A 14,542-nucleotide genomic window follows, 5' to 3' on the forward strand; every position below is an offset into this window, starting at 1 on the left:
AACATCCTTGATAATGGCTGAGAAATTCAACTTATGGAGCAAATTTAGTTCTGGTGGAGTTTATTATTTAAGATTATAAAATTTCCTCACTTGTATTTTTTTAACGATATTTAACTGAATAACTTCAGAAATTAATTGAGTAATTGATCTTAATTTTGCCAACCTGCATTACATAAACAAGTTGTTTAAACAATCAACGAGAAAACAAATATTACATCAGTGGTTGCATTTGCATCCTCAGAAATACTTTTACCAGCTGGAAGAACTAATTAACTAACTGATAAATGGAATATAGTTCTCACAGCACACCGAGGATGGGTTCACTAACTAAATAGCTTTGAGTGCAAACTGTTGTCAAAAGGATCAAATCCCATTCAAACCCGTACGCCACCGTCATTTCAAAGCTAATCAGTTTATTTAAACAGTCTGCAGTTTGTACACAAAAATAATCGTATTGCAGTTTACCTCCATGGTTTAAGGGGGGAATATACGCATCATTTGGTTCAAGGGGGTTCCACCCGCCGGCTGTTTGCCACGTAAAAATACTACAAAGAAGAACCTCGTCGCATTATTAAAGTGTTTATCGATTTGAAATAAACTTTAAAATAATAACAAAAATCCAAACTATGCACTGGATGAACTGGAACTTTGTAATTGTTTCCTAATAAGTATCCTACTATTTTTAAAAGAAAAATATAATGTTCCAATATAAAACATGTACCCTCCCTCTAACAGCTCTTGGACAGTAAAAGGAATAATAAATGGCGCTTTGATAAATCAAATTTACCAAGCAGAGGATTTGAGGATTAAAAAGATTCACATTGTTGTTATTAATTTAACAAGAAAATGAGGTTTTACCTGTCATAACACCTCACTTTAGGTTTTTATAACAAGTACACTTTATGTAAATATTTATGTGAATATTACAGGGTGGTAAAAAAGTCCCAGGACAGTTAAATATTTTAAAAAATAATGCAAATAGAGCTATAATACTTGGTACAAAGTTACAGGGCATAAAACTCTATTTTAACACATATTCAGTGATCCAATAACTCTTCAGGGGAACGGCCCACAAGGAGTCGGAAGAAAATCTTAAATGGAAGCATAGGTCAATATTAAAGGTCGTTTTTATTGGAATACAATGCCGCAAACCGCACTTCAAAAGGTTTATCCTGCGCAAAATGACAGTTGTTCAAAGATTCATTTAATTCACATTGCATTATACGTTTTCTCCTCAGGGGGCACAGCCCTAGGAATCGGAAGAAAACTGTTAACGTAAGAATAGGTCGATATGCACATCAAATTAAAGGTCTTCACTTGTAGATTACGATGCCGTAAATTCAAGCTCAAAAGAATGCCTGAGTAAAAAATGGCACTCGTTCAAAGATTCAAAATGGTGGATTCAAGAAATCTTTGAACATCTGCCATTTTGCGCAGGATCAACCTTTTGAAGTGCGGTTTGTGGCATTGTATTCTACTAAAAAAGACCTTTAATTTTATGTGCATACTGACCTATATTTCCATTTACGATTTTCTTCCGACTCCTTGTGGGCCGTCCCCCTGAAGAGTTATTGGATCACTGAATATGTGTTAAAATAGAGTTTTATGCCCTGTAACTTTGTACCAAGTATTGTAGCTCTATCTACATTATTTTTTAAAATATTTAACTGCCCTGGGACTTTTTTACCACCCTGTATAACTACAATATAGCATATAGATTGTGGTATAGCAATGAATACAGAACCTTATTGTATTGTATAGTATGCATTGCTTATAGTAGAAATTACTAAAGCAGGGAGTGTCTGGACGATCAATAGGCGAATATTCGTAAAGTTTGTTTGTTTTGATGGTGCTGATCAACCATACAAACATATCGATTGGTTAACAGCTTTTATTAGAAATGAGTATTTAAAATTAAATGTTTACCAAAGATAATTTTGAATCGACCTCTTTGTTTATATATACATTGTGTTTTACTTTCTGACAAAAATTTGCTATCTTTATCTTTAGTCAAAATCTAAAACATAACTTTGTAAGATTCAGTTGAAATATTTTACTTATTGTATAACAGTAGCCTATGCGTAGATTTACCCTGCGATGCGCGCGAGCTGAGAAAAAAGGTTTTAAAGAAACATGCTTGCCTATTAATACATAGATAAGTTTGTTGTAAAGGTAAAGAGGGCTGTGTTCAGTTTAAACGGGTGAAGATTATTTTTAAACGTAATTGCGTCTGAAATTATTTGCAAAAAGTTATAGCGACCGTTGAAATCCGGGGGTTAAGGTTCCCAATGTCATTAAAACTTTTACTGATTTCTTTCATTCCACTTGATCGAGGAGAAAAGTTCGTTAATCAAGCATGATTAAAGTCAGTGTCCTGTGGATAGTTCTTATTTAATGAGGGCTGACAAATAGTTAAAATAAAGTTATATTTAAAAAAAAAATTGTGGAGATGTACAAATTGCGTTTCAAATTATGTTTCTGTGTTATTTTTTTATTTACAATTTATACTTTTTTAATTAAACTACATAACTTAGGGCTAGCCAAGTAATAAATTTGATTATGTTCGTTTGCAGTTTAGATCGCCAAAAAATAAATTTCTCGTGATGAAGACATTTAGTTCCTGGACCGGTTATATTTCATCTAATGACTGAAAACTACGATTAAAGAAAATGCGACACTGTAGTTCAAAAAGACGAAGTTGAATCAAACTTGTCTCTGATGTATATTAATTTATACTAGTTATATTGCAATAAATGATTCAAAACATATATTTCTAACATCAAATCTAAAAATTATTTTACTGACCACGTTCCTGACATACTTGTGTACAAGTTATGTTAAATTGTTAACAAATAAATACTTGGAGCATCCATATAATTTTTCAGTAATACTTTGATAGTTTTTCTTTTTTTTAATATTTCAAAGTTGTTTGTGAACGTGTATTAAATACATACAAGTTTTCTTAATTAATAACACGTACGTAGACTTTAAGGTAATGAATTTAAAAAATATACTTGTGAACAATTGAACAAAATATGAAGCCAACATTGGATGGTTTTGACCAGCTCCAGGTTTCCACAATAAACAGGTTAATTGGAGCCTCTAACAGTCAGTCAATGCTCGTTAGCGTCTGTGCTCTGTGGGAACTGAGAGAAAAGAGGCGCTTTTATAACCGGGTATTGGTGGCGTTGACAATGCCTTTAGAGGTTTGTGGTGGTTGTATAATACACTAAGTTGATGGTGAAATAATCGTGAAATATAATTTAAAATTAATATAACAATAGTTTCGTCAGCTTAACAATACTCTACTTTGAGATTGACTCAAGCCTGATTAAAATGTTTATGTATAAAGGGGCGAATAAGGTTAAACAGTACAATTAAGTATGATGACGCATTGTTCAGTTTATATATTAATACTCAGCTATGTTTATTGTAGATGTAGGTTTATTAGTATAGCTATGTAATAAGCTAGCAAAACATAGCATCAATAACATGATGCAAACAATTTTACCTACGACTGTTTTTTAAAGTAGCCGTTTCAGTTCAGTTCTTAGTATTGGCAAGTTTCACATTAACATCATTGTTTACTTTCATAACAGGAGAGTTTTGGGTTATCAGACCATTCAGGTTCAAGGATTGAGAGAAAAGAAGTAAAATTGTACGGTAATGTTTTGAGCTTCAAATAATCAGCTGCTCAGGCCAATTTAATCGTTGAGTTCAATTAGTGTTTGGTACAATGTTTCGTTGCATTACTGCCAGTGGCAATGAGAGTTTATAAACTAAAACATAGCCTCTCTTACAATTTATGAGTAGTGATTTTTTGTAATTAAAACACTGTCGTAGGTAAATTAGTGTACTCAAGTAAATAGTTTTAACAAGAATCAAGAATCAAGCATTGTTATTCATCGTAATCGCTAAGTACATTTCATGCATTTGATGCACGTCATTAAGCCAGTAGCCTAAAGTTTACAGGCCACATTAGATCAAACTTAGTACAACAAGTGCAAAGTAATACATACAAAGTATCACAGTCATTTTAAAGATAAAATACTGTAGGTTTTAAAAACATGCAAAGACTAGAGCGACACTATATAACGATACTAATAACTCGTAGAAGTTTAAGGCACTCGCCAAGGCTCGTACCTAAATTTTTCTACTCGTATCTAACACTATCTTTACGCAATCGTTGCGTATACTACTATGAAAATTGAATATTAAAAAGGTAGATACCACTTAACACTCAAGATATGGGGTAATAAGAGTGGTGATGACGTGCAGAGCCATTAACAGTCGGGACGGTCATCTGATAACAGGTGATTGCTGTTATCAGCTGACCTTAATGGACAATAACGACCTTGGACACGTATACAGGGGGATGTTATGTATTTGTTTTATCATTTGTTTACTCCTGTTTGTTTTGTTGAGTGTTTTAGAATGTGTGACCTGCTATGCTTATTTTATAGCAAGGAACTTTTTGTCCATCAACAGAGTAAGTGCATATATACATATACAAAAAATGGATCTAACTTTAATACTCCTCCTTATGCTGTACGTTTGATATATAAATCAAAATCCTATCTAAGTATTACCTATAAATCTTAGGTTATCTATCAATTATTCTCAAAGTAATCTAACCAAACTTCGAAGCCGTTTTACCGTAATTTGACTGCCGTATATGACTTGTATGTAACAACAATATACCATTGAAGTTTTTGCAGTTTAAACTTAACTTGAGCTACCGGTACACCGGAAACAACATCGTGGTAGTCGTTCAAAGAATATGAACGAATATGAGAGCTTGGGCTCTTTAAATTAAATAGAAAATCTAAAATTAATTTAATTGTGGCTTCTGAATTGTACACCCGTGAATTCGCGGATAAAACCTCTTGTATAATAATAATATCCTATATCCTAGATGTGTATAGAAAAGACCAAAGATAAATCCAAAAACTTAAAACCTAACACTACAACCTACAATTTAGTACAATCTATACTATTAAATTGTATTTTAATAAATTGGAGGTAATATTTTTGTGTCCTTTTCCAAACTAGAGCAATGACTAGGCCTACTATTAATTTTGTTATCTTATTATACCTAAAACTCTTTGATTCGATTAATCTTTTATTATTTTCTTATTCGTATTTAAACAATTACGTTGATTAGGTACCTGAGGTCAAATATAGCACTAAACGTTTTTTATGTGAACATCGTGACCTTTTGGTTCGAGGCTTACCTTATGTTGGTTTATTTTGTGTGGCCTTGGTTGTGGGCTCATTTTCTAAAACTAAAACAGCTGTTTTCTTCGAGAATACAATCTTGTTGTTGTCTGTTATCTTGTTAGAATGATAACGAATAATTTGATAGCTTTTGTTGATTTTGACACAAATAGAATGAAATTTTCAATCAATTACGTAAGAAAGGTTTATTACACAATGCACTCTTCCCGTGATGAGTGTTTCAGGAATATGTTTGATATTTCGCACTGGTTTAGTAACACCAAGGCTCCATAGAATCTCCATACGCTTACCTCGGGATTAGGTGACAACACAGTGAATACTGTTCATATATCCACTGAGGATTTAACTCAACAATCCACAACACATTGTATTCACCTGAGATTCTGAATGGACGTTTATATACATCTCACATGACCTTAGCCTAAAGGCAAGTTGTCAAATTAATTCAGTTATTGCAACAACTTGATGTCAAGGTCAAAGTGTAAAAGCACTTGTGCGTTCTATCCTATGACTTTATTGAATACACAGACCAATACGAGTCTAGAATTTCCTCTAATTAAATAGTGTGTGGTATAAAAGACAAACAGTAAACATACCTGCTTAAAATAGTTTTGTGAAAACGCTAACATGACAAAATTCAACTAGCAAAAGTTTATAATTTGTATCACAATCGAAGATCTATGAATAAACGTACAACGATACGATATGGGAATTGAACCCCTACACCCCACCGATCACATTTTTGGCAGTTAAGAATTTTGAAGACATGTTTTTTTGCAGGAAATGAAATTAATTCGATATTTTGCTATAAGTAAGTAAAATGAAGTTTATATACGGTACTTGAAATATGTTCGGACCCTCCATATTTCCCGTTGTTTGGTCATAATAACGACAATGCCAACACTATGCAAATTACAGGCCTACCTTAGTGATTTAATTCTCATCGAGTTGTAACTTACAGATTGAAAATGAAAATCTTAAAGAATATACTCACGTTTTACTGTTAACAGTAATATACAACAAGACTAAATAAACAGGACTAGAAACTGATCTGTAACCAAAGCGTATCTACGTCTCAACAGTAAAACAACGGCATCCAATCGTGCAAAGAGGTCCTTTTATGCATAATGTAGCAGACAAAGGGCGAAAAGCGGACCCGGAAGTGAGCAATATCACTTGGTCCCTGGGGAAACAGTCTAGCCAACATTGTACAGACAAATCAATCCAGTGTATTGTATTTTACAAATACTGTGGTCTACTGTATTGTTGAAATTCAAATGTAGTGATACCGGTTAAAATACCTTAAAAATAGACTTTTATGTAATCGGTTTCCTTTCTCATACGCTATACCTTATCTTAGCTAAATACTAGCTTGCATCACTATGAGCGAAATTCCACAATCCACAGTCAAGTCCACAATCAATAGGAGCTTTTTGGTCCGCAATCGTGTTTAACGAATTGGGAAATACGATTAAGTACCAAAAAGATACTTTCGCTCCGTGTGATGAACTACTATTTTCATCATACTGTGGAAATAACCTTCTAATCATTACACAATTAGACCTCAATTTCAGGTTATACAAAGTCGTCATCAATGTTTACATTTCTGTTGTTTACATACATAATTGGTGTGATGAGCAGCTGGACATAATGCACTGCAAGTTTTTGAGATCAACGAACCGAAAAATTTACCATATGTTTTTTCTCTGTTCCCCATTTAAAGTTACAAAAATTCGATAAATTTGCGGACTATTTAAAGAACTAAAAACGGCTGCTATGATGAAAAATTGTATGTATATACACACAGGGGTTGACATGAGTGTAAACAGATAATGTATATTTAATAAATGTAAAAAAAAAAACTTCTATGTGGACAATTCATAAGTCCATCAATGTAGCCTAACCTACTGGTTAAACTAAACTTTTGTATTTATATTATCTCATTCCTCCTATAGAAGAATAGAATCAGATACATTTTCCTACAATATTTAGAAACTCATCACCTATAACCATTCAGTAATGAATAGTTAAAAGTGGAGTGATGGCATTAGTACAACAGAGAACCGAACGTAATACCGAAATTTTACGTTTAATAACTTGCAGAGAACTGGCTATACAACCTCCGCTAGAATAATTGTGACATTCCTATATCTATGTACAAGTACATAGCCATACCTATACAGTACTTATAAAAGTCAAATACCACTCACTGACTCACTGATCACTGTATCTCAAAAACGACTGACTAACCATTCTGTATAAAATAATTTAAAAAAATGAAACACTATAATTATTAGAAAACTAATCATTATAGTAAATAGGTACTTGACATAATGTGTATTGTACTGTCACCCTGTAATTTACAGTGTGCTTATTTCCATCAACATTGAGTTACGATGTGCCAGGAGCAGATTTGCCACAAATATTTTGTATTGCAGTGTATCACCTTGTATTTAGCGCAGAACCCACCATCCATAATATGTATTGAGTGTGTCACATCGTATACAGCGCAGTTTGTGTGTGTGTGGTTATTATCATCAGATAATCTGAAATATTCAATCACAATGTGTTGGCAGCAGTTTACCCCCGTGACATACCGTGTTACACGAGTCACTTTGTATTTAGAGTATGACGTGTTCACACCAGTGGTATTATTTTTAATGAAGTAAATTCAAACAATTTTATGGGAAAGCGGTCAAAACCCATAGTTTTGTGGATGTGCCGGGAATTGAACCCGTCCCTCCAAACCGAAGTCCAAGACGCTACCACTAGGGTAGCAACACTCCTAATATCGGCATATACAATAAATTTTATCCAATATATAAGAGCATACTAGTTGTAACAATGCTTTGATTTATTGCAATTTACGTATTCCTACATGCCCAACAGTTATCGGTTAGCTGAATAATGAAACAACATCCTTGATAATGACTGAGAAATTGACTTTATGGGGCAAATTTAGTTCTGGTGGAGTTTATTATTTAAGATTATTAAATTTCCTCACTTGTATTTTTTTACGATATTTAACCCAATAACTTCAGAAATTAATTGAGTAATTGATCTTAATTTTGCCAACCTGCATTACTTAAACAAATTGTTTGAGCAATCAACGAGAAAACAAATATTACATCAGTGGTTACATTTGCATCCTCAGAAATACTTTTACTAGCTGGAAGAACTAATTAACTAACTGATAAATGGAATTTAGTTCTCACAGCACGACGAGGATGGGTTCACAAACTAAATAGCTTTGAGTGCAAACTGTTGTCAAAAGGATCAAATCCCATTCAAAACCGTACGCCACCGTCATTTCAAAGCTAATCAGTTTATTTAAACAGTCTGCAGTTTGTACACAAAAATAATCGTATTACAGTTTACCTCCATGGTTTAAGGGGGGGGGGGGGGAATACGCATCATTTGGTTAAGAGGGTTCCACCCGCCGGCTGTTTGCCACGTAAAAATACTACAAAGAAGAACCTCGTCGCATTATTAAAGTGTTTATCGATTTGAAATAAACTTTAAAATATTAACAAAAATCCAAACTATGCACTGGATGAACTGAAACTTCGTAATTGTTTCCTAATAAGTATCCTACTATTTTTAAAAGAAAAATATAATGTTGCAATATAAAACATGTACCCTCCCTCTAACAGCTCTTGGACAGTAAAAGGAATAATAAATGGCGCTTTGGTAAATCAAATTTACCAAGCAGAGGATTTGAGGATTAAAAAGATTCACATTGTTGTTATTAATTTAACAAGAAAACGAGGTTATAACAAGAACACTTTATGTAAATATTTATGTGAATATATATAACTACAATATAGCATATAGATTGTGGTATAGCACCTTATAGCAATGAATACAGAACCTTATTATTGTATTATTATTATTGTATTGTATTGTATGCATTGCTTATAGTGGAAACTACTAAAACAGGGAGTGTCTGGACGATCAATAGGCGAATATTCGTAAAGTTTGTTTGTTTGAGTGGAGCTGGTCATCCATACGAACATATCCATTGGTTAACAGCTTTTATTAGAAGTGAGAAATGAAAAGTAAATGGTTACCAAAGATAATTTTGAATCGACCTCTTTGTTTATATTACCATACATTGTGTTTTACTTTCTGACAAAATTTCGCTATCTATATCTTAAGCCAAAATCTAAAATATAACATAACATCTTTGTAAGATTAGAGTGAAATAATTTTATTTAACTGTAAATATTTATTGTGATACGTTTGTTGTAAAGGTAAAGAGGGCTGTGTTCAGTTTAAACGGGTGAATATTATTTTTTAAACGTAATTTCGTCTGAGATTATTTGCAAAAAGTTATAGCGACCGTTGAAATCTGGGATTTAGGTTCTCACTGTCATTAAAACTTTTACTGATTTCTTTCATTCCACGTGATCGAGGAGAAAAGTTCGTTAATCAAGCATGATTAAAGTCAGTTTCCTGTGGATACCTCTTATTTAATGAGGGCTGACAAATAATTAAATTAAGTTTTAGTTAAAAAAAACTTTTGCGGGGATGTACAAATTGTATTTCAAATTATGTTTCTGTGTTATTTTTTATTTACAATTTATACATTTTTTTAAATTAAACTACATAACTTAGGGCTGGCCAAGTATTAAATTTGATTATGTTCGTTTGTAGTTTAGATCACTAAAAAAAGATATTTCTCGTGATGAAAATTATTAGTTCCTGTATCGGTTACATTTCATCCGATTCCTGATAACTACGATTGAAGAAAATGCGACACTGTAGTTCAAAGTGACCAAGTTGAGTCAAACTTGTCTATGATGTATATTAGTTATATTGCAATAAATTACATAACATATATTTATAACATCAAATTTATAAAGATTTTACTGACCACGTTCCTGACATACTGGTGTACATTTTATGTTAGATTGTTAACAAATAAATACTTGGAGCATCCATATAATTTTCATAGCATCAAATCTGCAGTATCCAAAGGTTACTTGAATTGAGTAATACTTTTATAGTTTTTTTTTTTTTTTATATAGTTCAAAGGTGTTTGTTAACACATGTAGCCTATATGAAATGTATTCACTAAAGTTTTCTTATAATTATTAATTTACGTACGTATGCTTTAAGGTATATAAAATATACTTGTGAACAATTGAACAAAATATGAAGCCAAAATTGTGAAGGTTTTGACAAGCTCCAGGTTTCACAAAATAAACAGGTTAATTGGAGCCTCTAACAGTCAGTCAATGCTCGTTAGCGTCTGTGCTCTGTGGGAACTGAGAGAAAAGAGGCGCTTTTATAACCGGGTATTGGTGGCGTTGACAATGATTTTTTTAAGTCAGCTTAACAATACTCAACTTTGAGATTGGTTCAAGCCTCATTAAAATGTTTATGTATAAAGGAGCGAATAAGGTTAAACGGTACAATTAAGTATGATGACGCATTGTTCAGTTTATATATTAATCCTCAGATATGTTTATTGTAGATGTAAATTTATTAGTGTAGCTATGTAATAAGCTAGCAAAATATAGCATCAATAAAATTATGCAAACAATTTTACCTACGACCGTTTTTTAAAGTAGCCGTTTCAGTTCAGTTCTTAGAATTAACAATTTTCACAATAACAGCATTGTTTACTTTCATAACAGGATAGTTTTACTACACGGGTAACAGACCATTCTAGTTCAAGGATTGAGAGAAAAAAGTAAAATTGTACGGTAATGTTTTGAGCTTCAAATAATCAGCTGCTCAGGCCAATTTAATTGTTTAGGCCCGGTTTCCCCAAAATGGTGTAAACTACGTAAGTGGTGCAATTAGTGTTTGGTACAATGTTTCGTTGCATCACTGTCAGTGGAAATGAGAGTTTATAAACTAAAACATAACCTCTCTTACAATTTATGAGTAGTGATTTTTGTAATTTAAACACTGTCGTAGGTAAATTATAACAAGAATCAAGAATAAAGAATTTGTGTTCATCGTAATCGCTATGTACATTTCATGCATTGGATGCACGTCATTAAGCCAGTAGCCTAAAGTTTACAGGCCACATTAGATCAAACTTAGTACAACAAGTGCAAAGTAATACATACAAAGTATCACAGTCACCTTAAAAATAAAATACAGTAGGTTATAAAAACATGCAAAGACTAGAGTGACACTATAAAACGATACTAATAACTCGTAGAAGTTTAAGGCACTCGCCAAGGCTCGTACCTAAATTTTTCTACTCGTATCTAACACTATCTTTACGCAATCGTTGCGTACACTACTATGAAAATTGAATATTAAAAAGGTAGGTACCACTCAACACTCAAGATATGGGGTAATAACAGTGGTGATAACGTGCAGAGCCATTAACAGTCGGGACGGTCAGCCGATAACAGGTGATTGCTGTTATCAGCTGACCTTAATGGACAATAACGACCTTGGACACGTATACAGGGGGATGGTATGTATTTGTTTTATCATTTGTTTACTCCTGTTCGTTTTTTTGAGTGTTATAGATTGTGTGACCTGCTTGCTTATTTTGTAGCAAGGAACTTTTTGTCCATCAACAGAGTAAGTGCGTATAGAAATACATGTACTAAAAATGAATCTAACTTTAATACTCCTCCAATATCTTATGCTCTACGAGTGATATATAAATCAAAATTCTATCTTGGTATTTGCTTCTCTGTAAATTATGCATAATGCAATATAACAAAAGTTCGAAGACGTTTTACCGCAATTCGACTGCCGCCGTATAATATGCGTGTAACGATACACCATATTTAAGTTTTCACAGCTTCCTAATTTGAGCTGCTACCAGATAAAAACATATTCATAGTCGTTCAAAGAATATGGTCCAAAGGTCGTCGTTAGATAGTACCAAGGGTTTGTTGACCTAAAGAAAATAAAAGTTAAAACGCCAATATCTTTTACCCTAGAAAATAAAACCGTGTATAGGACCTAATATGTTGTCTCATATTACTGTAATGACATAACACGAGTATACTAATCACGTGATACACAGAGTAATGTCAAACACAGAGGACCAATAATGGATTCTGATTGGTCGATGTAAACAACAGATAATCACCTACAATATGATTGACTTACATCAACAATGGTTAATTACCCAACTTCTGATTGGCTGACAACAACAATGGTTAATTAACTAAACAAGCCGCCAGGAGAGTGGCAAGCAAGTGTTTGCACACCTTTGTATGAATTCTTGTGCTTCAAATTTCTTGTTGTGAAAGTATACGATGTTGAATACATATGACTTTATTTGTTTTTGGTGTATTATTGGTTAGTTAATGTAAATGCAGCTGTTTACATTTTGAAATTACAGCTATAATGTCCCTATGTTTGAAGTTCATTTTTGTTTATGGGAGGAGTCTTGTTTTAGGTAATAAATAGCCCAGCTCCCAAAACGTCTAGTCACCCCTAGCCAAACTATATGCTACAGGAAAACATATCTTTCCTACAGTTACCTAACAAAGTGGCCGTCCTTGCACTGATTATAGCACAGAAAGTTGCTAAATTCTGCATCTACTTAGTTTTGATGCATACTTTTTACTTTTGCCACTTCAAGCTAATGCAAACATAATATTGTAGGTTCTAGATTGTGATAAAGACATAAAGCCTGAAGAGGACTGCAAACTGAACTGTATGGATAAATGAACTCTTAATTTTTGTTTAGGGTGTTTCATCAGTTTTTAGCTAAACTTGGTCCCCTTTCTTCTTCAACTTTTGTCAAAGTTACAAATACAGTACAATCTTTTAAACCATTGTGTTGGTTTATTTTTAACTTAAATTAAACCGAATTTGCACTGAATTAAGCTTACACAATATGTTTTACTGGAATATATTTTATGTTTCACACTGGTTTAGTAACACCAAGGCTCCATAGAATCTGCATACGCTTACCTAGGGATTAGGCGACAATATAGTGAATACGGTTCATATATCCAGTGAAGGATTTAACTCAACTTTCCACAACACACTGTATTCAACAGGGATTTTGAATGAATCTAACCACAGCCACCTCTCTGACTCATTGCTCTTCCTCCAATCTGCCAAAAATATAACATATCATTGTAATACTGTATTTATGCGTTTTCATTGTCAATGTAGTACTCAGGCTTATAGTGTAATCTTTGACTATTAATACAATGGTGTAATGAAGCACTGAACGGTTTTCATTTCCGATATCGAAATAATTAAAATAATTCATCTGTACTAACCGACTGTACTAAACAGGTACGTAATTAAAATTGAGAAATTTTAAATTTTTTTACATTCTCTAAAACAACTATAACTTAAAATTTATCCATCACAAATTAGCAATGGTCTCTCAAAGATTTCAATTTTGTAGGTTTATTTTAAGATTTTATCAATTAAATATATCAATGAAAAGTTGTATAATTAATACTTATTGAAATTTATAGGCGATAATTTGTTCTCTTTTTAAAATTACATTGACCACTGTATGTCATTATGGTATAGAGTGGAGCATTATTTTTAATTAAACATACCTATGTGAAAGACCTGGGTCCATTCTAGTTGTATATGACGACTTTGCGGGGGGAAAATTACAATTATGAGTCTAGAATGTTCTTTAATTAAACCCGAAGATGTATAAAACATATTATACTATATTTTTATTATATTCCATTTCAATAATATATTATATTCTTGAACGTGTAACCTATGGCATATAGAAATATTTTGTATCGTATTACAACCTTAAATATTACATAAGCAACTGATTTTTCATTATAGGCTATGCATATTTATGAATACGACTATTTTTTCTTAAAATTGTTAAGGTTAAAGTTTCATAGACAAATTATCTCCAACAATTATTTTAACTTATTATTTATTTAAGTGCTATTTAATCCATAAAACTCGCTCTGAAGTGTAATTTTCACTACGTGGAAGTTTCGACTTATCTCATCGCTATGCACTGCCGATCGATACTCACCCTTACTTCAAGGGGATCTTCATCCAATAAGGGCTCTTATTGGTTACTCGGCGTCTCTTGACTTCTCAATAGTGTCAATGCACAGACACCAGGGAGAACAGGGAATTACGTCACAAACAGTACAATTTTTTTTAATTTCTTTGTGTAGTTTTTTATATCTTTACTGAGTGATTATTTTCCATTGCCATACTTGTATTCAGTAACAGTGGAACTTTCTTAAAACTTTTGTAGAATGAAAATTATTTATAGAAAGTGCACTGCGGTAACTAATCCTACAAATATACATGAATTGCTACTTTTAAGATTATGAATAATGTAGCCTTACTGGAACTAGGCGAAACC

This window comes from Macrosteles quadrilineatus, unplaced genomic scaffold (assembly GCF_028750875.1).
Source record: "Macrosteles quadrilineatus isolate MER2022 unplaced genomic scaffold, UCM_ALF_1.0 Scaffold_8__2_contigs__length_117827958, whole genome shotgun sequence".
NCBI lineage: Eukaryota > Metazoa > Arthropoda > Insecta > Hemiptera > Cicadellidae > Macrosteles > Macrosteles quadrilineatus.